General features: G+C 42.2%; 1 protein-coding gene across 1 annotated transcript in view; it reads left to right on the plus strand.

Annotated features, from left to right (window-relative positions):
• The window catches only part of PPARGC1A (PPARG coactivator 1 alpha), a 476,597-nt gene that overhangs the window by 278,169 nt on the left and 171,916 nt on the right, over window positions 1–26,512 (plus strand). The gene's annotated exons all lie outside the window — the stretch shown is intronic.

A 26,512-nucleotide genomic window follows, 5' to 3' on the forward strand; every position in this document is an offset into this window, starting at 1 on the left:
CTGGGGCAGCAGGACCCATTATACCTGCGTGAAGTGGCACAAGGCCCCAAAGGGTGCTCACGCTGCCCCGATGGAAGGAAAAATCTCCAACAACTGTGCACAATGCGTGCACACATGTACAGTAGAATGGATGTGTGCAACACATCTTGAAGAACAACAGTGATGGAAAGGTAGGTAACCATTTTTTACTTGCACTGAAAGGGAAACATCCCCAAAGAACAAGATTCCATCAGTCCTTCAGAAAATCAGATTCATTCGTAGTCCCAAGAGGTTTATCAGAGATGCCTCCAGGATAACATGTGGTGGGTTTTGGATCATAAGATATATAAATAGGGAAAAGAGAAAGTAAAGATATTAGGAGCAAAGTCCGATATTATAAAGATGGTGCTTTTAGCAATTAAACAACTTAAGACCACCATAAGAAAGATCAAGAGATCTGCTTGGTGAACCTCAGTTATTTAATACTCTGTGAAATGCACAGTGCTTGCTGTACTTAGTTTGTTTGTGCTTAGTTTCTGCTCAATACTTTATCTGTTCATAACCATTCAAAGCACTTAGGATCTAAAGATACACGCATCCTTTGATAGGACAAGGTCAATTATTCTCAATTTATTGCTAGTACAGAACTGTTTATGTAATTTATTTATGAGCTATTTTGTATTAAAGAAATTTGATGGTGAAATGGGTGTTTTATTTTAAGATAACTTTCTCTGTGACATATTTATATATAAAGCATGTGTGTATGTTTATAAAGTAAATAAACCCTATCTTTTTGTTTTTCCAAGGGTAGCCTGTTAACTTCTTTTTAACTTGATAAATTATTCTCAGGCTCTCTTTAGTTATTTATTTGGAGGGTACCGATATACAGATGTCTGTTTTTGAGCATGGTTATTATTTAACTAGCAGCTTGTCTCATTTGGAACTTCATTTAGCTGTTAAGGTGACTCTGAATAAGTCCTCCATTTTTCCACCTTGCTACTAGTGTGAGTGGAGGCTAAATGCTGGGGGCCCAACCCAAAAGCACTACCTGAAGTATCGGGGGTAGCCATATTAGTCTGTATCCACAAAAACAACGAGGAGTCTGGTGGCACCTTAAAGACTAACAGATTTATTTGGGCATAAGCTTTCGTGGGTAAAAACCCCACTTCTGTTAGTCTTTAAGGTGCCACCGGACCCCTCGTTGTTTACCTGAAGTAATGCTTAACACCCGCATTGTTCCAATGAAATCAAGAGAACTAAGGCCCCATTTCCGCAAAGCATTTAAGGACATGCTGAAGTCCATTTCTGTTCAATAAAGCACTTAATTCAATGGGACTTAAGCACATCCTAAAGCCCTAAAGCTAAGCATATATTTTAAGTATCTTGCTGGATACTGACTTGGGATGTAAGCCCACTGGTAAGCACTATTATATCCAGTAGTAAGTGAGTCGAGATCTGGCCCTATACCTGCTCAACTAATATAAAAAAAATTGCAAATGATTTGATAACTGACAAAAATAACCAAATCATTGATTTAACATATGCCATTTGAGTCTCTAACTGAGCTGCCTGAATAATGGAAAAAATTATTTGTTGAGTAATTGAAGGGGTGAAGGCTGTCAGAATTCATCTAATAAATTGTTTGACTATTATTGGACAAGCTCTACATCTAATGTTTGTGCAGATGCTGGGCCTTGGCGTCACAACAGGGAGATGCCACATAAAAATAAATTGTTTGTCTTATTAGATTCCCCTCCTCCCGCACTTCCTTTCAGTTCCTCTGAAAGTTTCCTGAGGAGGGAAAAGGTTGAAGCACTAATTACCGATAATGGGCCCAATTCTCCAGTGTTCTCCGACTGCTTTGGACCACACCAGAGCAGAAATAATCCAGTTAAATGGCCCGGGATTCATCCTAGTTTGGAAAATATTCCAGTGATGTAGAGCTGTCATAAACCACCCCTACACAACTTCTCCTCCTGGCTCTTGGTGAACGGGGGGTGGCTAGGGAAAAAAGGTATGGCCAGGCATCCCTGCACCCCAGTAGTACATGGTTACGGGGATGCCCAATGGGGCTTTTGGCAACTGGAGTAAGAGAGCACAACCATCAGACTACTCTATTTTTCTCCAGAGTCAGGGTCTGCATCCTCCAGCGTGAGGATCTGATAGCTGCTGAGGTTGTTTAAAGCTACCACTCCAGATTCCGCCAAGCAAAGCGCAGTCCATCCAGGAAAACTTAGCCCTTGTTTGTTTATGAATTTAACCCCTTGTTTTTTGGGTAATGAATTGCTCATGAATGTGTTTCCCATTTGTAGTAGTTTGGACAAATACCTTTTCTGGCCTGGGGTTTTCAGGAACTGTTTGCTTCAACTATTTTTTGTGGTGCATAGTTGGTCCCTCATTTTTTGAAAAATGTGGGTAATGAGTAACAGTGCACTTTCAGGGTGCCTGTTCAGCCATAAACCAGTCATCTAGAAGTTCATGAACCTTTTGGGATTTGCTGAGATTTTCATGAATACCCAGAGGATTTCTGAATACCCCCGATTAATTAATAGTGTCACCCCAGGAATTGCAGTGAGCCACATTCAGCACTTCTATTCACACAAATATTTTTAATCATTCTTTTGCTATTCATAGCCTGTAAATGCAGCATAGCAATGTGTATATTTAAAAAAACAAACTGTAAAACTACCAAAACAAGATACTCCAGTGTGCACGATTCCCCACTGCCTTCCCCGGGAGACGATAAGAACAAATAACACAGGACTGGTATGTAGTTATGTTGCTTAATGCATGACAAGAATAAATTCAGATACTACTATGATGAGTACGGTATAAGAACCAGGGGTGACAGAAGCTCCCTAAAAGTGGGGGAGCCACCGGTGCTTCAACCGCGGCCTTGCCCCCTCACCACCCTTTTCCCCGCTCTCTCCAAGTCCCCGCTCTCATGCTGCTCCTTCCCCCTGAGGCCCCGCCCCTGTGCCACCCCTTCCCCTGAGTCCCTACCCCCACACCACCCCTTCTCCCAGTCCCCGCCCCCACACAACCCCTTCCCCTGAGCCCCTGCCTCCACACCACCCTTCTCCCAGTCCCTGCCCCCACGCCACTCCTTCCCCTGAGCCCCCACCCTCATGTCACCTCTTCCGTCCAAGGCCCTGCCCCCCACTCGCTCCTCGCTGCCCCCTTCCACCCCATCATCGCTCGCCTGTACAACTGGTAGAAGGTGATGGGGACACGGTCTTCTGGCACCCCTGGTAAGAGACTTGAACCAACTCTAATACTTATCTCAAGCTGGGAAGAAGAGCTGTTAGTTAGCAAGTAACTGTTGCTGCCTACTCCTTCCTTCAGCAGCTCTGTGTGTCACCTTCTGATATGCCCCCCAGCCCTCATCTATTCAGGGAGTTAGAGCCTTTAGTCCGTTCCCAATGCTGGGACTCCTGGAAGGCAGCGCAGCATGTTGCAGCTGAGCCAGTTGTTAAGTAACAAGTTGCTTAGGTCTCCAGCAGATGTTGCTAGAATTAAAAAAAAAAAAAAAAGCAGAGACAAGACAACAAGAAATGTTACAAATGTAGTTTCTCCAATTCTCCAAAGAGTACTTTTTCCGGGACCACTAGGAGTTCAGAATAACCAGTGTTTGACAACAGGAATGAAGTGACTAAACTAGATTCTTTAATAAGCCTTTGGCCATTAATAAGAATGCTATAGGGCAAAGTCACCAGCTTACCATTCTGAACTTCCTTGATTAGTTTAACAAGAGAACAGAAGGTCTTCAACATTTAAAACAGCTGTCAGAAGGATCTATTCCCAGCCTTTCCCTCTAGCTAAGCCTGTTTTGTAGGCTGAATCTCTAGGACACGGACTGTACCGTACTTTTGACTCTTGGCATATTCTCCACTCCACTTTGTCCCAGGGTATTTTTCTGCAACATGAGCTGGATTTTGCTTCTCTGCAAAACGAATATAGAAGGCTGAAAAATCCAAATGAGTTGAAATGGCTTTTTTTACAGATATCTTATTACTAAGCAGCTTTATTAATTTTAGCATTTACAATATAGGCTCAGTCATTGCTGTGTCTGTTTATTTTATAATGGCAAAATACTTCAAATGCTACAACTTTTTATATCTTGATTTAGAAATCACTCCAGAATATCACTGTAACTGAGATGCTACTTCACAGTCCAAGTATTTTGCTTGTTTTTGATAGCAAATTAAAAATAATATTTGGTAAAATTGATTTTTAAACTAATAACAGGAATTTTATAGGAGCTGATAAATGTGAGATTAATGGCTAAGAAAGCAGTCATTTCAGATGGATAATTTAGATTTTTATCATTTATTAATCATAAAAAGTAAACCTGCTATATAACTAATTTTAGTTTTATCAAGAAGATGAATTGTTCCAGCTAATGAATGTATAGATATTCTATGCCAAAGGCATTCGTAGGAATCTGTTAATCATTTAACTGTGTCATGGCATATGCTTTGTCTTCATAAACCAATTAAAACACACAACTCCCTTCACTGAAATGTGTGTAGGTCTTCAGTGCCTAAAGCAAATTAAAATAGCATTTGTCTTAGAATATGCTGCAGTATTGCAGATGCAGAATTCATTGGCTATAGTGTCTTCAGGCAAAAAATATAGGTAAGCCAAACATGTTGCTTTATTGGAAAGACCAGCTCAGTTTCTAGCATGTCAGGTGGTGCTGCAAATTAAGGCTCTGATCCTGTAAACACTTATGCACATGCTTAACTTGAGGCATGCAAGTAAGTCCGATTCTAGTCAGTGAAACTACTCACATGCTTAAAATTAAGCATATGCATAAATATTTGCTGGATTGGAGCCTTCATCTGGAAGAAGTACAGTGCAACTGAGGAAGGACCTCCTGGATTACTTCTTGGCACCCATTAAAATACAGTGAGATAGGAGGAAGGTCTTGTCAAATTGATGATTGTCAACCCTGGTGTCAGTGTTACATAGTGACATGGCATCTCCTCATTTTGTGGGGATGGAATGCAGCAAGGAGAGGACAGTGGGGGCAACAGACGAAATGGGATATGGAGGAGTTCATGCCCGAAACAGAGCCTTATCCAGGCAATTTACTCTGTGGGTGCATGCGTGTGTGCACATACAACTGGCAGTGCTGAGTCAGAGCACAATACTGGTGCTCCCCCCATCCCAGTTTTAGCCAGGATGGGACTCTGTATTGATGTAAAAACTAAACAAAAAAGGGTTTCTTGGGGGCAGAGGGAGTGCTTTTCTTTGAAATACATAGCGCAGTTTTAGAGTATTTCAAGCCAGATGTATGCCAGATGTATGTATTATTTACTCTCATTCCCCTAGAGGCTTCAGGGAGACCTACCATCTGCTCCTGACAGGATATCTCCCCGAGTATCAGAGCCCAGGATGGGCCGTCACAGGCTCATCCTGTTTAACAGATAGCCTCCATCCACTGTTTTCCTAAAGCCTCCCATCGATGTGCACTGCAGTTCTGGTTACACACCCATTCTGTGACCCTTCTTTATGAAACAGAGCTCATGACACTGGCATAGGAGTTTGGGGCAGGCAGAAGGGGGTAGTTACATGCTGAAGTTTGACCCTGGCAGCTGGGGCTCAAAGTTCATTTGAATAGCTTTGCTAGATTTGCTTCAATTGACTCCTGCTGAGCATGCTGGTTTTGCATCATTCTTGTCTCCTACTGGCTATTCCAGAAGAGAGGGACCAAGGTAGAGCCTCAGGTACAACTAGAGTGGGATTTTCCAAAATGGCCAGCCTTGGCCTATCTCCGTTCTCATTGGAGTCATTAGCTTTAGTGAGAACTGAATTAGGCCAGTGCTTAGCATTTTTTTGTAAATTCTACATTAACTTGCTTGGTTGTGTGTTGAGATATCTCTAAACCAGCAGGACAGCCCCACAATATTTCTAATACACATCTTAGGTATTAGCATCATGATAGTGTTACTGCAGATTGGTAGGATACAAAATATCCATGGTTGGGACAGATTTTTAAAAAAAGGTAAAGTGATATTGGGAGGGCAAAGGTAAATGAACCATAGTAGCCAATTACACTTATATCAAGCCTAATTTTGTACATTCCATGCCAAAAAATCTCCCAGTGAGAGAAGAAGGATAAACTTGTGTTTAAAACACTGAACTGGGATTTAGAAGATCTGACCCTGTCCCAGATTTCCTGTCTGAACTTGAGCAAATAAATAATTTAGGAGTGAATTGTGTAACACTTACTCACACTGGCGAGCTGACTCACCCAAGTAGTTCCATTGATCAGTAAATGCTCACCACCATAAGAGTTGCTCAATGTAGCTCATTATCTCAGTTTCCCATCTGTAAAATGGGGATTATCATTTTTCTGCCACCTGGTTCTTTTGTCTGTCTTCTTTATTTAGATGGCAAGCTCTTTGGGCCAGGGACTGTCTCTTCTACATATACGTACAAGTAACAGAATGGGGCCCAATCTTGGCATGGGCCTCTAAAGTGCTACTTTCAGTTGAAGATTTTCCTGTGTAAATCATATTCGGTTGGGCCCTATCTAGAAGTAAAAAAGGCAGAACTCCTGCCCTTCAATTATATTAGTCCAAGAAAAAAAAAAAGAAATTCCATTACAAAAATCACTGCCTGCTGGAAAAACTTGGGAGTTGCGACACAAAATCACAATCAATAGGAAGCTTAAGTTTTAAGGCTGGATTTCTATGGTTTATTCATGCAAGTCTGTTTCTTCCACAGCGAGTTGAATTAAAGATGAATGTGAAAGTGTTTAGGTTTTATTTGCAGCATTGTACAAATGTCAGAATGAATGCAGGCAGCAGCAAGACAGAAAGCAGACAACAACAAAAATCAAAAGGCAGCAAACAAAATAATCAGCACTAGTGAATTCAAGTCTAAATCATAGGTTTTCTATTTAACAACATTGCTATACAATCCATACAGTTATTTTGTCTGTATCCCTAATACATTATATGCAGACAACATTATGGGTAAAACACTTGCTAAAATAGAAAGAAAAATGTAGTTATTCCTATAATAAACAGCTTTCGAAAATCTTTTTAAGAAGCCTATCTGCAGTAATACAAAGAAAAACAGTATTAGAGTGTAACATCAATTATTTAAAACAATGTTTCATCCATTTTTTACCCTACTGCTTTGCTAAGAGATAAAGATCAGTCTTTTCAAATTCAAGTTCTTGGAGTTTAAAGCCACAAGATGCCTTCTTAGGTCAGGAGTCCATAGCTTTATGATGGACCTATTCATAAGACTAAGTAAAAGCATATTTTTGGATGCACACAGTACAGGGAACCAGAAGGTGCGAGAGTGTACAGTATTAGCCGAGTGCTAATAGGCGTACTCACAGTATTGTTCAAGTGATAGCTGTGCTATAAGGCAGAAGTGCAGTTGGCTGTAGGTTTTCTGGGATTTTGAGGAAAATAGTAATTTTAGGCCACGTTGCCCTAGATTTAACTGACTTCTGGGAATAAGGGTGGGAAAATGGATCCTTGTGAAGACTTGAAGAATACTGCTGAGAGGGAGAAACTGGGTCCTTATGGAGCATTGAACCTGGTTTATAAAAGGAGTGTGGAAATGTAAGTCATTGTGCACTTACAGACTTGGGCCTTTTGTATGGCTATTACTTGACTGTAGAGGGAAACCTTTCCTGAAAAAGAACATTTCTCTGTGCCAAGGAGATAGGGGCCTGGTGGTTTTATAGGAGCTAAGAAAAAGACAATGGGTAAGTCAAAGAAATAAAGACATATTTTTCTCTGCTGTGTACAAAATAGAACTATTTCATGAAAAATCAGGCTCCTTGACCGTTAAACGTATTGGTAAATGTAAAGTCTGAAACCTGTTCACTTGTTTATATTGACATTTGGAAATAGTTCCTTCCTTTTGTTACGAACAATGCAGCCAGCAATAGCTTTTCAGTGCATGTAAAATCTTTAGTGGCACAAACCTCACAAAAATAAACGATACTTTGTATGAATTCTGAGTGAATACACATCAGCTGAGAATACAGTTAGGACAGCTGCCATTGCTTAAAGGTCAGTAAAGCATAGCATTAAACGGCATATTTTGTGCTCCCAGACACGTAACTCATGATACATTTTATGCAGTACATTTCTGAAACATCTACAGACACATTTTCTTCAATAATTCACAAGCCTTTAAAAGCTTTTTTTTTCTTTTGACAATCAATAGCAGGACTTGGTGTCTGTAAAACTTGCTGGTGCTGGACTTCAATGATCAGTTTAATTGGAGAACAGATGGTGTTAAACTTTTATAAAAGCTGACAGAGGAATCTGCTTCCAAGCTTTTCCCTCTAGCTAAACTTGTAACACACAGGCCCAGTCCTTAGGACACATATTGCACGTCTGACCTTTAGCCCATCCCACTTTATCCTAGGCAATCTTTTCCCCTGCAAACTGAGTGTTTATCTATAAAGCAAGAGTAGGAGGATTCAGAACCCACATTAATATGAGATATTCAGTGGGAAATGTCATCTCTACTACAAGACTTTTCCCTGCTTCTGTTTGTTAGTGTAAAGTCAGCAGAAGTAAATTAGCTGGCAGATTTCAATGGAGACTGTTACCAGTGTCCTCTGCCAGATACTGCATGGAGTGCCAAATTAGAATTGATTTCTCAATAAAATTGGGTTCAGCCTCCCCAACATAATCTCAGACAGAAATGACAAAACGTCTCTAACTCACTTTTTAATTTTATTATTTTCAGTCAGTTTTCTTGTTGGATGTTTTTCCTTCCATACTTGCTTGTTATCCTCTTCCTAGCATCTTTTCCCTAGTCCAGGAGAACAAAAGCTCATCTGATTTTTACAAGCAGTTCAGAATAGTCAGAGGATCATTGCATAATTGCCACCTCCCATTTCCCCTCCCCAGATTGAACTCTGTGAAGACTCTTCCGGCATTTGAGCCAGGAGTGCAAGTTCTCTCTCTGTGCTGTGACTCACAAGCTCAGAGCACAAGCTGTTGACAATCCCCTCCTCCCCCAGACGCATAGCACATTGCTTTCAGAACCACCAACCAACCTAATTAAAACAATTTTCTTCCTATTGAAGGAGTAATTCCCCAAATGCTCCACCTCGCCAGAACCATGCTGTGTCTGCTCAGTTCACTACCTCTCTCCAGCTCCCTCAGAGGCTCATCTTATTGTAAGAAAATCAATGCCTTCTAATGTGGCTTTAATTCTTAAATTTGGTGCATTTATCACACTTCTAGGGAACTTCCTCTAATAAATAGAAGCACTTGAATGTCTTCTTTGTAAAAGGCCACACGCAGTGGGTGACTTTTAAAATATCAGCAACCCCTATACTGTGATCTGATTCGAGAGACATTCAGAATTAAATAGAGCACAGTTTGTTGAGGAGCAGGAAATCACTATTATTTAAATTCTGTGATATTCAAGGGAATTCCAGATAACAGCACTGAAGGTGCCCAAAGGCTCTGCACCCACCCCTTCAACCTGCTACTTCAGTATCTGATACATACTAGCCACAGAAACTGGAGGCACATATCCATTCCATACTTTGGAGAGAGTGGAAGGGTATGTTTTCAAGGAGAGCAAAGTTGTAAGGAGTAGTGGTGAAATGTAATTCCCCTCTTGTGCTAGGAGCCTCTGAAAATCAGGTCCCAAATGACTTGACCAAAGGCTCAGGCAGAGTCACTGTGCGGGCTTGATCCTGCAAGGTGCTGAGCACGTTGGCCCTGATCCAGCAAAGCATTTAAGCGTTGACGTCAGTGGGATACCCACATGTTTAAAGTTCAGCATGTGCTTATGTACTTTGCTGGATCAGGGCCAGAGTGCTCAAGAGCCACTCTTAGTTCAGAGGACCATACTGAGCCTCATGCTAACGAGCTGCTGTTCCCTGTAGCCAGGGGCCACACTGGGCATGTTCATGCTGCAATAAAACACCCTGGCTGGTCAGGGTCAGCTGACTCGGGCTTGGGCTGTGGGGCTATAAAATTGAAGTGTAGATGTTTAGGCTTGGCTGGAGCCCAGGTTCTGGGACCCTCCCCATGAGCCTAGTCAGCTGACCTGGACCAACCATGGGGGTTTTATTGCAGTGTAGACCTACCATCTGACTGCTCAGCAGAGATGCTCTCAGCTGCTGGCAGTCAGCCAATGGCTGGGAAGGCCCTTGAATTGGCCCTAATATCAGCAGCAACTTGGGAGGACCCTGCTACATATTTGTATTGTTCTGGGATTCGCTCAAAATTGAGGCTATATGTTTTGCCCACCACAGGTTGACCCCATGGTACTATAGAGGAGACAAGGAATAACCAAGGCTTTTGAGAAAAATCCTGGTGGATTGCAACACGGCTTCTCAAGGCTGTCTTCACAAGGAAAAAGGGCTAGGAACTTACCTCGTTTTGCTTGCAAGCCAAAATTAACCCTGAGATTTTTATAGAGTCCAAAAATCAGTGGGAGTTGTATCCAGGAGCTTTGGGGATCACGAAGACCAGTTTAGGTCAGCGGGAACATTATATTTCCCACTTTAAACACCTGCTTTGCATGGTGTTTATGAAGCGTATGTGTGGGGCATAGAAACACAGAAACTGGAGAATGTTAGGTCATCATGCCCTCTTTTCCTAATAATAAATCATCGTGTGCATCCCCCTGCCAGTGTGGGGTTATTCCAGGAATATGTGCACCCTGAGCCATGTTGAAGGGATCATTTCATAAATCTGAAGATAAAATAAAATCTTGAATGCTTTGTCTAGCAAAGTTTTAAATATCTCTAAGATTAGATATATTTTTTGAATAGCTTTGAATTCTTATTTAGTATTTTACTTACTGCTAATGTATTTTATTATTAAGCAACGGTACTTCAACCTCTTCCTGTGGAGACTATTCCACAGTCTTATAGTCAGAAAGTTTTTTTTATTGATAGCTTATATTTTCCTTCGCTTAATTGCAGACTGTTATGTCTACTGATGTCCTCTTGTACCATGATTATAAATGTTAAAACATCAATTTAGGAAAAATACCAAGAGGGGTTTCACGTGGGTCAGTACTGGTCCTATTATTATTTAATACTTTCTGAAACAATGTACACACAGTAACACAATTTGCAGATGATACAAAATTAAGAGGGATCATAAACACAGTAGAAGACCGAGAGAAATAACACATGGAGCTTGAAAGTTTAAAGAACTGTGGAAAAAATTAACAAGATGAGATTTAATTTAGATAAAATACAGTGTCATACAGGAAGGGAGAAAAATACCAACTACAAAATGGAAGAATGCTGGTTAGAAAACAACAATAACAGTGATATATTTTACATACATATAGCACCTTCATTACAAGGGATCCCAAAATGCCTTACAAATTTAATAAACTAATTTGCAAACTGCACGCAGGGATTAGTTTATCCTCCATTATAATGCAGCTATCTCTGGTGCAGAACATGGCAGCTATTCAACAGCACACAGCAACTATACAAATTAGGGCAAAAGAAACAAATTATAGTGAGATTTAGGACAGTTAGAATGTGTCCAGGATACTATTTAATATTCCTGTTCTTCTGAAAAGTGCCAGGGGATCTTTAATGGACACAAATGGTCAAGACCTTGATTTTACATCTCATTCTACATTTACTGCAGCAATTCAGAGATGACCCCAGTGGATGACAATGGACAGTAATTTTATGTTCACTCAGGGTATGATGCAGTTCCAATAAGTGGATGTTCTACTGAGAGATGCAAACATATCGCGCATATGTGAAAAAGAGGAACATAAATTCTTCTGTGTGTATCAATGGTAAGGCCAAACATGCAGTTGTTTGAGAGCTATTCATTATAAAATGGACAAGGAAGTTTAAGTAGAGGGAATACAAAGAGTGACGATGGGGAGGAAGGGAATACAATTCTGAATCGATTATAGAGTGTGACATATGAAGAGAGATTAAGAGAACGGAATGCATAGTCAAGTGAAGAGACTACAGGATTTAGGGATAGAATAGATAACCTATTAACACAAGAGCAGCAATGACCGAGGAAGGGGTGTGAGTAATTTAACACCTCTGCTGCTGCAGAATGTGGTGACATTTTTTTTTCTGCTGGAATGTTGGCATTTCAAAGAGGACATAAAAGATACATGGGGCAGCACTGGCAGGTTTGTTTTTCCCAAAATACTTGCTACGTTAAGTAGATATGAAAGGAAGTGCACCATATTTCCAGTTACTGTAGGTCACTTAGGCAGTGGAATAATGTTCCAATGGAAGTGTTTGTGGCAACAGTGCTAGTGGTGGTGAAAAATAGACAAAACACTTATGAGATTACGGTAGAATATGTTAGTGCAGGTGGAGAAGAGTTTAGATTAGATGACCCACAAGGTTCTTTTAATCTCTATTATCTGTCATTATGTGATTATGTACAAGTGGAAATACGCAGTGAATGGAACTGTTAGCAGTTGTCTTTGAGAACTCATGGAGGATGGGTAAGGTCCAGAGGACTGGAGAAGGGTAAACATAGTATCCATCTTTGAAAAGGGGAACAAAGAGGAATTATAAACCAGTCAGACTAATTTCAATACCTGGCAAAATACTGAAACAAATTATTAAACAATCAATTTATAAGCACCTAGAGGATAATAGGGTTATAAGTAACAGCTAGCATAGATTTGACAAGAACAAACCATGCCAAACCAACCTGATTTCTTTCTTTGACAGGGTTACTGGCCTAGTGGATAGAGGGGAAGCTGTAGATGTGATATATCTTGATTTTAGTATGGCTTTTGATGCAGTCCCACAAGACATTCTCATAAGAAAACTAGGAAAATATGGTCTAGATGAAATTACTATAAGGTGTGTGCACAACTGATTGAAAGACCATATTCAAAGAGTAGTTTTCAATGGTTCACCGTCAAACTGGGGAGCCATATCTAGTGGGGCCCTGCAGGAGTCAGTCCTGGGTCCAGTACTATTCAGTATTTTCATTAATGGGTGGGATGGAGTGGAGAATATGCTTATAAAATTTGCAGCTGATACCAAGCTGGGAGGGTTTGAAAGCACTATGGACAATAGGATTAGAATTCAAAATGACTGTGGCAAATTAGAGACTTGGTCTGAGCTCATTAAGATGTAATTCAAGAAAGACAAGTACAAAGTTCTTTCCTACACTTAGGAAGGAAAAAATCAACAGACAGCTACAAAATGGGAAATAACTGGCTAAGCAGTAGTATTGGATCTGGGTGTTATAGTGGATCACAAATTGAATATGAGTCAGCAATGTGGTGTAGCTGCGAAAAAGGCTAATATTCTGGGGTGGACTAATAGTAATATGTCATATGTAAGACACGGGAGGTAAAATTGTTCTACTTCACTCAACATTAGCGAGGCCTCAGTTGGAATACTGTGCCCAAGTCTGGGTACCACACTTTAGGAAAGAGGTGGCTAAATTGGACAGAGTCTGGAGGAGAGCAACAAAAATGATAAAGGTTTAGAAAACCTGACCTATGAGGAAGGGTTAAAAAAATTGGGCCTGTTTAGTCTTGAGAAAAGAAGACTGAGATGGGGGCCTGAAGATTTTTTAGAAAGAGGAAACCAATCAATTGTTCTCCAAGTCCATTGAAGGTAGGACAAGATATAAGTGGCTTAATCTGAAGCAAGGGAGGTTAGGTTAGATATTAGGGAAAAACTTTCTAACTATGAGGGTAACTAAGCACTGGAATAGGTTTCCAGGGGAGAATGAGGAATCCCCATCATTGGAGGTTTTTAAGAGCAAGTTGGACAAACACCTGTCAGGGATGGTTTAGGTTTACTCGGTCCTGCCTCAGCACAGGTGGCTGGACTTGATGACTTCTTGAGATCCCTTCTAGGCCTACATTTCTATGATTCTTTGGCACTGTATGGTTAAAGCACTTAGCCCTAGACCATAAAATGTTGACTGAAGTGGCTCAGACAAATTTCCTAGTAAAAACTGAGAGCAAAGCAATAGCTGACTTCCTAAGTTTCCAGTTTCCTCACACCAGTCCTTGCAATAGAATAATTATTGGGAAAGTGGGGATCAAGGTTAGCTCCTTGGAGTACTGGAGTACTCATCATCTGGAGTACTGTGTCCAGTTTTGGGCCCCACACTACAAGAAGGATGTGGATAAATTGGAGAGTCCAGCGAAGGGCAACAAAAATGATTAGGGGGCTGGAGCACATGACTTATGAGGAGAGGCTGAGGGAACTGGGATTGTTTAGTCTGCAGAAGAGAAGAATGAGGGGGGATTTGATAGCTGCTTTCAACTACCTGAGAGGTGGTTCCAAAGAGGATGGTTCTAGACTATTCTCAGTGGTAGAAGATGACAGGACAAGGAGTAATGGTCTCAAGTTGCAGTGGGGGAGGTTTAGGTTGGATATTAGGAAAAACTTTTTCACAAGGAGGGTGGTGAAACACTGGAATGCATTACCTAGGGAGGTGGTAGAATCTCCTTCCTTAGAAGTTTTTAAGATCAGGCTTGACAAAGCCCTGGCTGGGATGATTTAATTGGGGATTGGTCCTGCTTTGAGCAGGGGGTTGGACTAGATGACCTCCTGAGGTCCCTTCCAACCCTGATGTTCTATGATTCTATGATTCCTTAAGCTTCAAAGAGGCCTCTATGTAGCAATGAGCCAGTGAGCAGCATGTATCACAGCACACAACTGATTGTAGCCAGTGCTTCTTGCATGGAAGGGACCCACGGTGAGTCCAGAATATCCCCTTCCAGTCCTAAGGATATGTGACAACATGACCCTTAGAGAGGCAGATGCTAAGAATCGTATGACTTTGACATGCCTGGTATGCGCAGCGCAAGCTGCCTGCTGTCCAGGGGGCCCAAAAATTGTGTTTGAATTCAGGTCCAATATAGTATTAACATAGCCCTGAGGCCAGTATCAAAGCATAAACAAGTAAGACAGGGCACATTGGACTGAAATGTTTCACATTGAGAATGACTCAGAGTGCCATTTCAGGGATCACTTTAAAGCATGTTACCAGGAAGGCTTTTCTACTAGTAACATTTGTGTATGTGTGTCTGAATGTAGGTTCAGTATACTGCAGTGTACACAGGGGTCTGCATATTGGACCAAACGGAGGGCTAAATTCTAAAATCAGATATTTGGTTAGATTTGTCTAATAAGTTGTAATCCTCTGCTAAGCCACTATGTGGTATGTACAATACTTAAGATCTAGAACAGTTGTAAGCACAGTCGCCAACTTTCACCCCAACTTTCACAATAAGCCAAAAATCAAGCTAATCCCATTTCAAAACAGGGCCAAAACAAGCCAATCCCTAGGAACCCCAACACTCTATGTGACTAGATCCCCTCGGCATGCAGTCTGGGACTGTGGTGGGCCCGCTGTGCACCCCTGACTCTCTCCCCCCCCTTGCCCCTGCTTGCCCTTTGCCCCTACTTGCCCCTGCTTGCCAGAAACTGCTCGAAAAAAGAAGCAACAAGCTACAAGCCAAACAAGCAACAAGCCAAAAACTAGCGAACAAGCAACTCACAAGCCAATTAAGCCAAAACCAAGTCCAGTTTCTGCGTTTTTTCCGCAGGTTTGGCATGTCTGGTTGTAAGTGTGGTTTTCTGGCTGTATTTTGCAGTGTCCTTTTGAACCCATCCTACTGAGGCTGCTGTTCTAGATTTTCTCCTCACCATTGTCGTATTTTGAAGGTTCCCTCTCCGGCCCCCACACACACTCACACACACTCTCCCCCCAAATAGTCTTCTTTGAACGTTACCTATGCTCAAGTTAAAAAGAATGGTGAAGCTTTTTAGAAGTGGAAATTGGGCTCCTATATCCATTTTGTCATTTTGGTGTATAAGTGGTCTGATTTTTCCAATATTCTGACTCCTGTTACTGAGCAGTGGCTTATAATTGCCATCTCAGTTTCAGAGTTCACATAGGCTCTGTCTACACTTGGAGATGGGGGTGTGAGTCTCAGCTTGAGCAGACATACTCACACTAACTCTCATCAAGTCAGAGAGCTAAAACCAGTCCTGCGGCCGTGGTAGCATGAGTGTGCATGTATGTGGGCACGTACCTGGGGTGGCTAGCCCATGCCGCCCCTGCCTGTGCTACCATGAGTACACTACTATTGTTAGTACACTAGCTCGCTGAGAGCTAGAAATATGTCTACTCGAGCTGAGAGTCATACCCGCGTTCCAGTTGCAGATGTAGCCTTAGATTCAAATTTCAGAAGTCACTTTAAAATACTTTTATGAGCCTCACCTGTGTGGTCTGTTACTGAAGAATTATCTAGGCAGGGGTAGGACTCACTGGGCCAGATTTTGCATTTTTGTGTAGTTACTGGTATAACTGTGTAAAAGGCCATCATTCTGATTTGGCAGCATTTCACATCCATTTGGCACAGGTCTGAAGCAGTACACTGGGTGCAAAGCAGTGGAAAAGCAGGCCCATTATGTTTGTGCTCTGCACTTCAGCTCAGCCTAAGCGCAAACCGGTACCCTCATGGTCCATTGATAGCAAATTTAGCAGCAGTAGATGAGCTAAAAGGCAGCCTTCCTCTGGCTAAGCTAGTGTGAGCTGTGCTAGGCTTGTTTCAGATAGAATAAACTACACTTTTACTTTTGAACAGAGAAGTTCTTTGATTTCTTTTATGGGGTTGGATATTTGATTGTGATGAGCACCACGGAATATTAGTGTCCTAGAACCTATGCTCAAAAGGTAATTTAAAAAGTAAACTGAAGCTTTTAATGCTCCAGATAATCACAGCGAAGTCGCTCTACAGCAGAGAGAATTCAAAATGGTGGGCATAAATGTGTGTGGGACCCAGAAGTCTGATATGCTTTTAAAGGGACAGTATTGTATTTCAGAATTCTTGCTGCTATGCTGCCGTGGATTTTTTTTCTTTAAGATGCAAAGTGCTGCAGTTTTAAGTATAAAAGCTGCCCTAAATGCTCTTTTGAGGGTCTCACCAAGCCAGCATCTTATTTGCTTTTTAATCAGACTGAATGGTAGTTGGAACTGGAAAAGATAGAAACCAACACTGTTGAAGGACAAACTGTATTTCCCTCCATGGTTGTAGTAAAAGTGCTTGCTGTAGTCTGCTGCCATTTTGCTTGAAAGAGCTAGAGCACTTGAGTTATGGTGACATCTATTAGAATTCAATTAGTGGTAGTTCACTGACCCAAATTAACGCTCTTTGTTAAACTCAAGCCAGTGTATATCTATGCTATTTTCAGGCCAAACGGACCTGCATGGAAGAGAGGCTCAGAATCTGAGTCTGTTGGTAGTGTCTTAGTAACTGGATTCAGAGCACAAGCTTATATAATGCCAGTGCTTTAGGCTTGCTAATAGAATTGCACACATCTGTGGTTTGTAATTAAACTTTGTAGATCTCTAACTCAAGATGAGTGGGGAGAAAAAGGACAATGGAGACAACATCATGGCTGCTCAGTGGGCTCTTTGTTATGCTCTCTCTCTCTCTGGTCTACCTGTGAACATTGGCAACTTCTGGGACTTGTTTAAACAGTGAGATTCTGGATCTTGATCATTGTACTATTTTCTCTTTGAGGGAAAGCTGAGAGCGCAGGGGAAAGTCAGGGCCTTCCAGCCTCACTTTACTCCCCACACCATGCCTTTCACAGCCTCTGACATCATCATATCCAAGCAACCCTTAAACTTGATCTAATTATAGTCTAATTTCTCATTTATTTTCTTGGCACTGGTTGTTGGTCCAGATTGTCTCACCACTCCCATACATCCTAAACCTTTCACATGCCCATTCTCCTTCTATATATATTATTTTTTTGCCTTGTATATGTCTGTCGGTGCCTAGTATATTTTGGGCCCCATTGCAATATAAATAACATTAATATTATAGTCAGTAATGCATTTTGGGGGATGGGAAACTAAAGGAAATTCCCACTCTCTCTTCCCCCTACCTCTGTCTGTTTCCTCATTTGAAATACTCAGTAACTTGTCTCCCAGAAAATATTGGTTGCTGTCTGCTGCTTCTCTAAATATCATTCCTGTGGATTGCATTTTTTTTTGCCTAAAATATATCATTTCACAGTATTTATGTATTGAGATTTGTGCCTGGTTTACTCCCTCTAGGAATAAATAAATCACCGACTCCGGTCTTTCAACACCCATGACATTATTTGAGAAGAAAGCATGACATATTAACAAACAGTTGTTAATGATTGATTTAAAAAAGAAGAAGAAAACTTCTGTTAAAATATTTTTCACACACTGTAGTTCCATGCTGACATTTACACTATAACAGTGGGCAGGGAAGACCTTGTTTGTGTTGCACTGGATCTGTTCCCATGTGTCACTTGGACTAGTTTAAACTCTCTGTGAGAACCTCAGAACAGTCAACATCATGTGTCTTGTAGCTATCAGTCATTATACTTCACAATTTAATTTTAATACCCAGTGATGTGTATGTCAGGAGATGCTGAACCATTTAGGCATTGAGCTTATGGGTATTTTTTCTCATTGTCAAGGTTTATCTCACATCGTAGTTAGAGGTATAGGACCATATTCATTCCTGGTGTAACAGAGTTGCACCCACATATGCTAGATCTGAATTTGATCCAGAAAGAGGATGTATTATTTGAATTGAAATTATTTTTTCCTCATAGTTTGTGTGTATTTTCTATTGTGTAACTTAGCTATACACATTTTAAATATTTTGAATACACCAATGTCTATGAAAAAACCCAGCTGAATACCTATTAACATCCACAGAGAATGTATTTCTGATGTTGGCTGTGCCTGGTAGAAGGTAAAACTTCAGAAAATCTGGTTCCAATATACTTGAAGGCATTTACTTATCAGCACAGATGGTACTTGAAATGCTGAATAATAATTGTTAAGAGCCAAGATAAACGGCACTGCAAATTTAAACATGGACACAGGAATTATATTCTGTCCAGGTTGCATCACTTGTATGGGCAAAGCCCATTTCGCTGCTGAAAAGACCAGCTAATGTGCTTATTCATCACTGGGGATAGACAGCTGGGGGACCTGGTTGCTGTCAAGGGAATAGAGGTGAGACCTAGGTGTTCAAGATCTACCAAAAATCTCGAGGTGCTTGTGCCCCTGCCTGTAAGTGGAAACGAAAGATGAGGTGCTTCCCAGCCACAACTCAAGATGCCCCAATGGTCTTTTGGATGCTAAAACCCAAACCACTTCCTGGTTGCCTAAAGCCTTAACTGCCCTCTACCCAGTGGAAAATCTCCATCTTTCCCACAACAGCTTCTACCAGGCAATCATAAATTGTCAATAAATACAAGTTCTTGTGGTAACTGGAAATTTTGGGGGCAGCAAAATATAAACAGAAAAATATTCCCAACCTGCACTGAATTCAGTATCTAATGAAATAGCACAATAATGCTCTACTGAGAGCATTGTTTGTTTTTACATCTAATTCAATAAAACTTCTGCTTCTGAATGTCCTCAAAGCTGCTGAAGAAATGTCAGTGAGTTCAACACAGCTGCTCCAGTGGGCTGCTGTGTACACAGAGTTCTGTCTATTGGGTGAAAGTGCAACCTGGTGCAGAGAGGGCCAGCAGGTGGCCTGTGCACCATGTCAGTCTCACTTAAGCACTATTTTGAGGGATTAAGTGAAACTAAAGTAGTGTTATTATTTATTATTTGTATTACCATAGCACATAGGAGCCCTAGTGATGGACCACGACCCAACTGTACTAAATGCTGTATAATCCCAGAACAAAAAGATGGTCCCTGCCCCAAAGAGCTTACAAGTCTACACTATAAAATTAAGTCGACCTAAGTTATGTTGATGTACAGCCACCACAATAATTAAATCACGTTTGCATGTACACATTACACTCCTGGGTGTCTGCGGCGCACATCCTCATGAAAAGAGTTTGCATAGATTTAACTAAAAAGAAAAGGAGTACTTGTGGCACCTTAGAGACTAACCAATTTATTTGAGCATAAGCTTTCGTGAGCTACAGCTCACTTCATCGGATGCGTACTGTGGAAACTGCAGAAGACATTATATACACAGAGACCATGAAACAATACCTCCTCCCACCCCACTCTCCTGCTGGTAATAGCTTATCTAAAGTGATCACTCTCCTTACAATGTGTATGATAATCAAGTTGGGCCATTTCTAGCACAAATCCAGGTTTTCTCACCCACCCCCCACCCCCATACACACACAAACTCACTCTCCTGCTGGTAATAGCTCATCCAAAGTGACCACTCTCCCTACAATGTGCATGAAAATCAAGGTGGGCCATTTCCAGCACAAATTCAGGTTTTCTCACCCCCCCAACCCCCTACACACACAAACTCACTCTCCTGCTGGTAATAGCTTATCCAAAGTGACCACTCTCCTTACAATGTGTATGAAAATCAAGGTGGGCCATTTCCAGCACAAATCCAGGTTTTCTCACCCCCCCCCCACACAAATTCACTCTCCTGTTGGTAATAGTGGGGGGGGGGGGTGAGAAAAGGCTTGTAGTCCATCTTTGTGTGGAATGTTGGTGTAGAGGGCTTCTACATCCATAGTGGCCAGGACTCCAGCGAGAGACTGTTGAATTGGAATTCATTTGCAAATTGGATACAATTAATTTAGGCTTGAATAGAGACTGGGAGTGGCTAAGTCATTATGCAAGGTAACCTATTTCCCCTTGTTTTTTTCCTACCCCCCCCCCCCAAGACGTTCTTGTTAAACCCTGGATTTGTGCTGGAAATGGCCCACCTTGATTATCATACACATTGTAAGGAGAGCGATCACTTTAGATAAGCTATTACCAGCAGGAGAGTGGGGTGGGGGGAGAGAAAACCTTTTGTAGTGGTAAACACCCATTTTTTCATGCTTTGTGCGTGTAAAAAGATCTTCTATACTTTCCACAGTATGCATCCGATGAAGTGAGCTGTAGCTCACAAAAGCTTATGCTCAAATAAATTGGTTAGTCTCTAAGGTGCCACAAGTACTCCTTTTCTTTTTGAGAATACAGACTAACACGGCTGTTACTCTGAAACCTAAGAATGATCAGTATTACTTGTAAACAAGATTTTTTTCTAATGTCAGATGGACATGTTCTTTCTTTCTGTGTAATTCTTTGGGATAAATACATTTCTGGAGACAGGATAGTCTTGTTTACTGTAACAGTCATATTTTCTATAGAACTTGAACGGACCTTTGCACACCATCACCTCCATCAGCCGCACCAAACCAACTCTTGTCTCACATCCCCCGCAACCTCACTGTCTGTTCCCAGAACTTAAGCAGTGCAAATCAGCTTCCCTTGACAGCTGCATGAGCCTCCTTCTCACACTCCAGTTCCAATACTTCCCAGCTCTTCATTTCCTCACTTCCACTATATGTCACAGCAGCCATGGGGGCTCCAGGAACTGCGGCCAATGGATGCTGCAGGGGCAGTGCTTGCGGGGGGTGGGGGGCAGCACGCAGAGCCCCCTGACTGCCCCTACATGCCTAGGAGCTGGAGGGACATGCCGGCCGCTTCCGGGAGCTGACTGAGGTAAGCGCTGCCTGGACCCCACACTGCTCCTCCCGCACCCCACTCCCCTGCCCCAGCCCTGAGCCCCCTCCTGCACCCCAAACCCCTTATCCCCGGCCCTACCCCAGAGTCCACACCCCCAGCCAGAGCCCTCACCCCCATACCCCCCCAACCCCCTGCCCCAGCCCTGAGCCCCCTCCCACACCCAAACTGCCTCCCAGAGCTCGCACCCCCTCCCACACTCCAAACCCCTTAGCCTCAGTCCGGAGCCCCCTCCTGCACTCCAAAACCCTCATCCCTGGCCCTACCCCACACTGTGCACCCCCAGCCGCAACCCTCACCCCCCACACTCCAACCCCAGGCCTTGAGCCCCCTCGCACACCCAAACCCCTCATCCCCAGAGCCTGCACCCCCAGATGGAGCCCCCATATCCCAACCCCTTGCCCCAGCCTGGAGACCCTTCCCACACCATGAATCCCTCATTTCTGGCCTTACCCTAAAGCCCACCATCCCTCACCTCCTCCCATACTCCAGCCCTCTGCCCCAGCCCAGAGCTCCCTCCCACACTCAGAATCCCTTGGCCTTACCCCCTGATCCTCAGAGGCGGGTACACCATGGCATATCTTTCATGCAGAAAATGATCCACTGAGGGGGAAAAAGGTACATACATCTGTACACACTTCAAATAGAACTTCAGACTAGTGAAGAATGTGTGCATAAGTTAGTGGGGACCCTAAAACGGAAGTGGAATAAATAAAAGAAATGTAGAGAAAATGGTAAGTGAAAAATAAAGCAAGAGAAAAAAATCACTAGTTTACATGAACAGCAACAACAAAATAATTGTCCTGTGTTATGGTTTTATCTAGGTTTGAGTTTTATGTATTATTGGGATGAAATTCTACAGTCACAACATGCATTAATACATTGTACTGAAGTAATTAGACTGCATTTTAAGTTTGTTAGTGGACTGATTAATGTACTCTTAAATAGCTTTATTTGGAAGAAAGTCAATATAGGAAGCCAATAGAGCTCCTGAGAGTTTGTGCCACACACATTCACACATACAAAAATCACGTTATCAATTTTCATGTGATTTTTAATCGATTACAGTGACAGATGATTTGAAGTCAATTTTCTGATGGTTGCTAAATTAGTATTTGATCACAAATGATTATTTTGATTTTCAAAGTGTCTGTGTTTTCTTAAGAGCAACATAGGCCTCGTCAGAGGCTGTCAATGTTGTTTTCAGCAAGTGAAATGCAGTTTTTCAGTGTGTTTTTATATGCAGTTATTACCTTTAGCTGTGATCTCCTCAGGTTTCACAAGCTAAGCAGGCATGGGCTTGGTCAGTACATGGTGCTTCAGGAAGTGGTGTTATTAATTTAGAAAGAGGCTCTCTCACCAGTACTAAACCAAGACATGGAACTATGAGGAAACAAGTAACTCCTACATCCCTCTGTTTAGAGTTATGTAATATACATTAACAGCAAATTTAACATTTCATTTCCTAGTGATTTTAAAGGAACAACAGAAATCAGAAAAAGCAAAGGAAATAAAAATAATGGAGAAAATAAAATCTTCAGATAATTAAATCACAGGTTCTTGCAAGGCAGTGAAGAATTAGGCTCTGACCTTTTGGGGATCACCCAGACCTGTAAGAGGTTCTGTCACAACCTGCCTGGTAATCTGGAGTGCCTTTATGTTACGCAGTTTTGATTCATACCCATGACACCAGTAGCCTGCCTGCAAGCACAAAGTCTCACCCTGGCTTCCACCAGCACAGTTACTCCTTACAAAGTTACACCAACAGCCGTTCTAGTCTTTACTCTCCCCAAATCCATCCTCCTTGAGTTCTTTTTCCCTCTGGTTTGTCATCCCTGACCGTGTGAAATGAGTGCCCCACACACCAGCTTGCTTTGGCACTGATGCGCCATACAGTTTGCACAACAGAGACCTGCTTGGGGTAAAAATAAACGAAAAGATTATTTAATAAAAAAACCACAGATTCAAAGATGAAATATTAAGGGAAAGCACAGAAAATAAACAAACATGAAATCTCAGGCTTTACACTTCTATATTAGATGAAATCCCCTTTCTAATACAAGTTACCCATTGCATTTGAACAGTTTCCCAGCATACCCCTTAGTCGTAGGGGGGGACCTACCGTTTCATGTACAGCAGTCGCTAAGGACTTGCATGGACAGCACTCACGAAGGCCAAATCACACTTGGAGTTGCAGCTAGCAAGGGATGTTAAGAGTAATGAGAAGGGTTTCTACAGGTATGTTAGCAACAAGAAGAAGGTCAGGGAAAGTGTGGGCCCCTTACTGAATGAGGGAGGCAACCTAGTGACAGAGGATGTGGAAAAAGCTAATGTACTCAATGCTTTTTTTGCCTCTGTCTTCACGAACAAGGTCAGCTCCCAGACTACTGCACTGGGCAGCACAGTATGGGGAGGAGGTGACCAGCTCTCTGTGGAGAAAGAAGTGGTTCAGGACTATTTAGAAAAGTTGGACAAGCACGAGTCCATGGAGCCAGATGCGCTGTGGCTGAGGGTGCTAAAGGAGTTGGCGGATGTGATTGCAGAGCCATTGGCCATTATCTTTGAAAATCCATGGCGATTGGGTAAGGTCCCGGATGACTAGAAAAAGGCTAATGTAGTGCCTATCTTTAAAAAAGGGAAGAAGGAGGATCCGGGGAACTACAGGCCAGGCAGCTTCACCTCAGTCCCTGGAAAAATCATGGAGCAGGTCCTCAAGGAATCAGTTTTGAAGCACTTAGAAGAGAGAAAAGTGATCAGTAACAGTCAGCATGGATTCACCAAGGGCAAGTCATGCCTGACTAATTTAATTGCCTTCTATGATGAGATAACTGGCTCTGTGGATGAGGGGAAAGCAGTGGATGTGTTATTCCTTGACTTCAGCAAAGCTTTTGTTACGGTCTCCCACAGTATTCTTGCCAGTAAGTTAAAGTAGCATGGGCTGGATGAATGGACGATAAGGTGGATAGAAAGCTGGCTAGATCGTTGGGCTCAACGGGTAGTGATCAGTGGCTCCATGTCTAGTTGGCAGCCGGTATCAAGCGGACTGCCCCAAGGGTCGGTCTTGGGGCCGGTTTTGTTCAATATATTCATTAATGATCTGGAGGATGGTGTGGATTGCACCCTCAACAAGTTTGCAGATGACACTAAACTGGGAGGAGTGGTAGATATGCTGGAGGGTAGGGAGAGGATACAGAGGGACCTAGACAAATTAGAGGATTGGGCCAAAAGAAATCTGATGAGGTTCAACAAGGACAAGTGCAGAGTCCTGCACTTAGGATGGAAGAATCCCATGCACTGTTACAGACTAGGGACTGAGTGGCTAGGCAACAGTTCTGCAGAAAAGGACCTAGGGGTTACGGTGGATGAGAAGCTGGATATAAGTCAACAGTGTGCCCTTGTTGCCAAGAAGGCCAATGTCATTTTGGGCTGTATAAGTAAGAGCATTGCCAGCACATCGAGGGATGTGATCATTCCCCTCTATTTGACATTGGTGAGGCCTCATCTGGAGTACTGTGTCCAGTTTTGGGCCCCACGCTAGAAGAAGGATGTGGAAAAATTGGAAAGAGTCCAGTGGAGGGCAACAAAAATGATAAGGGGGCTGGAGCACATGACTTATGAGGAAAGGCTGAGGGAACTGGGATTGTTTAGTCTGCAGAAGAGAAGAATGAGGGGGGATTTGATAGCTGCTTTCAACTACCTGAAGGGGGGTTCCAAAGAGGATGGATCTAGACTGTTCTCAGTGGTAGCTGATGACAGATCAAGGAGTAACGGTCTTAAGTTGCAGTGGGGGAGGTTTAGGTTGGATATTAGGAAAAACTTTTTCACTAGGAGGGTAGTGAAGCACTGGAATAGGTTACCTACAGAGGTGGTGGAATCTCCTTCCTTAGAGGTTTTTAAGATTAGGCTTGACAAAGCCCTGGCTGGGATGATTTAGTTGGGGATTAGTCCTGCTTTGAGCAGGGGGTTGGACTAGATGACCTCCTGAGGTCCCTTCCAACCCTGATATTCTATGATTCTATGACTGCCCCTCAGCTTCTGGATGCCAAATGTCAGACACAAGCCTGCTTTAAAAAGGCTTTCTTCTTTTATTTCTCTTAGTCCATGGTGACTCATGTTTACTCAGTGTGGAAACCACCTCTTGATTTGAGAGCAGGGATGTTTCAATATCTTTTCATTAACTTTAATGGTCCACCATTGTCTCTTCCTGGCTAGACAATGGGTCCATACTTGTAGCCGGTTTCATGTAAACACCTGTTTTGGGAGGTGCCCCTTGCTACTGTGACATGTAGTTGAAAGTGTATTACAAATTATGAGTACAGTTTTCTATGTACATGTATACATAGAATCATAACCAAGTCTATGCATATTCATAATGACCAAGTTTACAACATTACAAGCTTTCATAGAAGACCTTACTCGATACAGTTTTATAGTATAATAATACAGAATGCAATCAGTTGGTTCAACTGCTCATTTTGGGGTTTAAATCTTTTGTGTGTGGTCTTTGATTAGAGAGACAAGGTTGGTGAGATAATATCTTTTTATTGGACCAACTTCTGCTGGTGAGAGAGGCAAGCTTTTGAGCTGACACAGAGCTGGGCCCAGAGCTGAAGAAGAGCTCGGTATAAGCTAGAAAGCTTGTCTCTCTCACCAACAGAAGTTGGTCCAACAAAAGATATTACCTCATCCCACCCTCACCCCTTGTCTCTCTAATATCTTGGGACCAACATGGTCACAACAGCACTGCGTGAACCCTGATTGTCTTATGGGCCCATAATAATTGTTTTCTTTTCATCATGTCCCCCTCTAATTCATCTTCACTTTAAAGTAAACAATCCCAATCTTTTCTGTCTCTCTTCAGAAGAGAGCTTTTCCCCTGACCACATAGCACACAGGCTCAAAGAGTTGCACTGCCTACTTTTGAGTTTCCAAGTGGTATTCAGGCACCAAAATAAATGGCCAGATTTTCCAAAGAGCATGTATTGGGAGCTCATCTTTTATTTTTGAAAATTTGACCCTAAGTGTGACAATAG

The sequence above is a fragment of the Chelonia mydas genome, chromosome 4, assembly GCF_015237465.2.
Source record: "Chelonia mydas isolate rCheMyd1 chromosome 4, rCheMyd1.pri.v2, whole genome shotgun sequence".
Classification (NCBI taxonomy): domain Eukaryota; kingdom Metazoa; phylum Chordata; order Testudines; family Cheloniidae; genus Chelonia; species Chelonia mydas.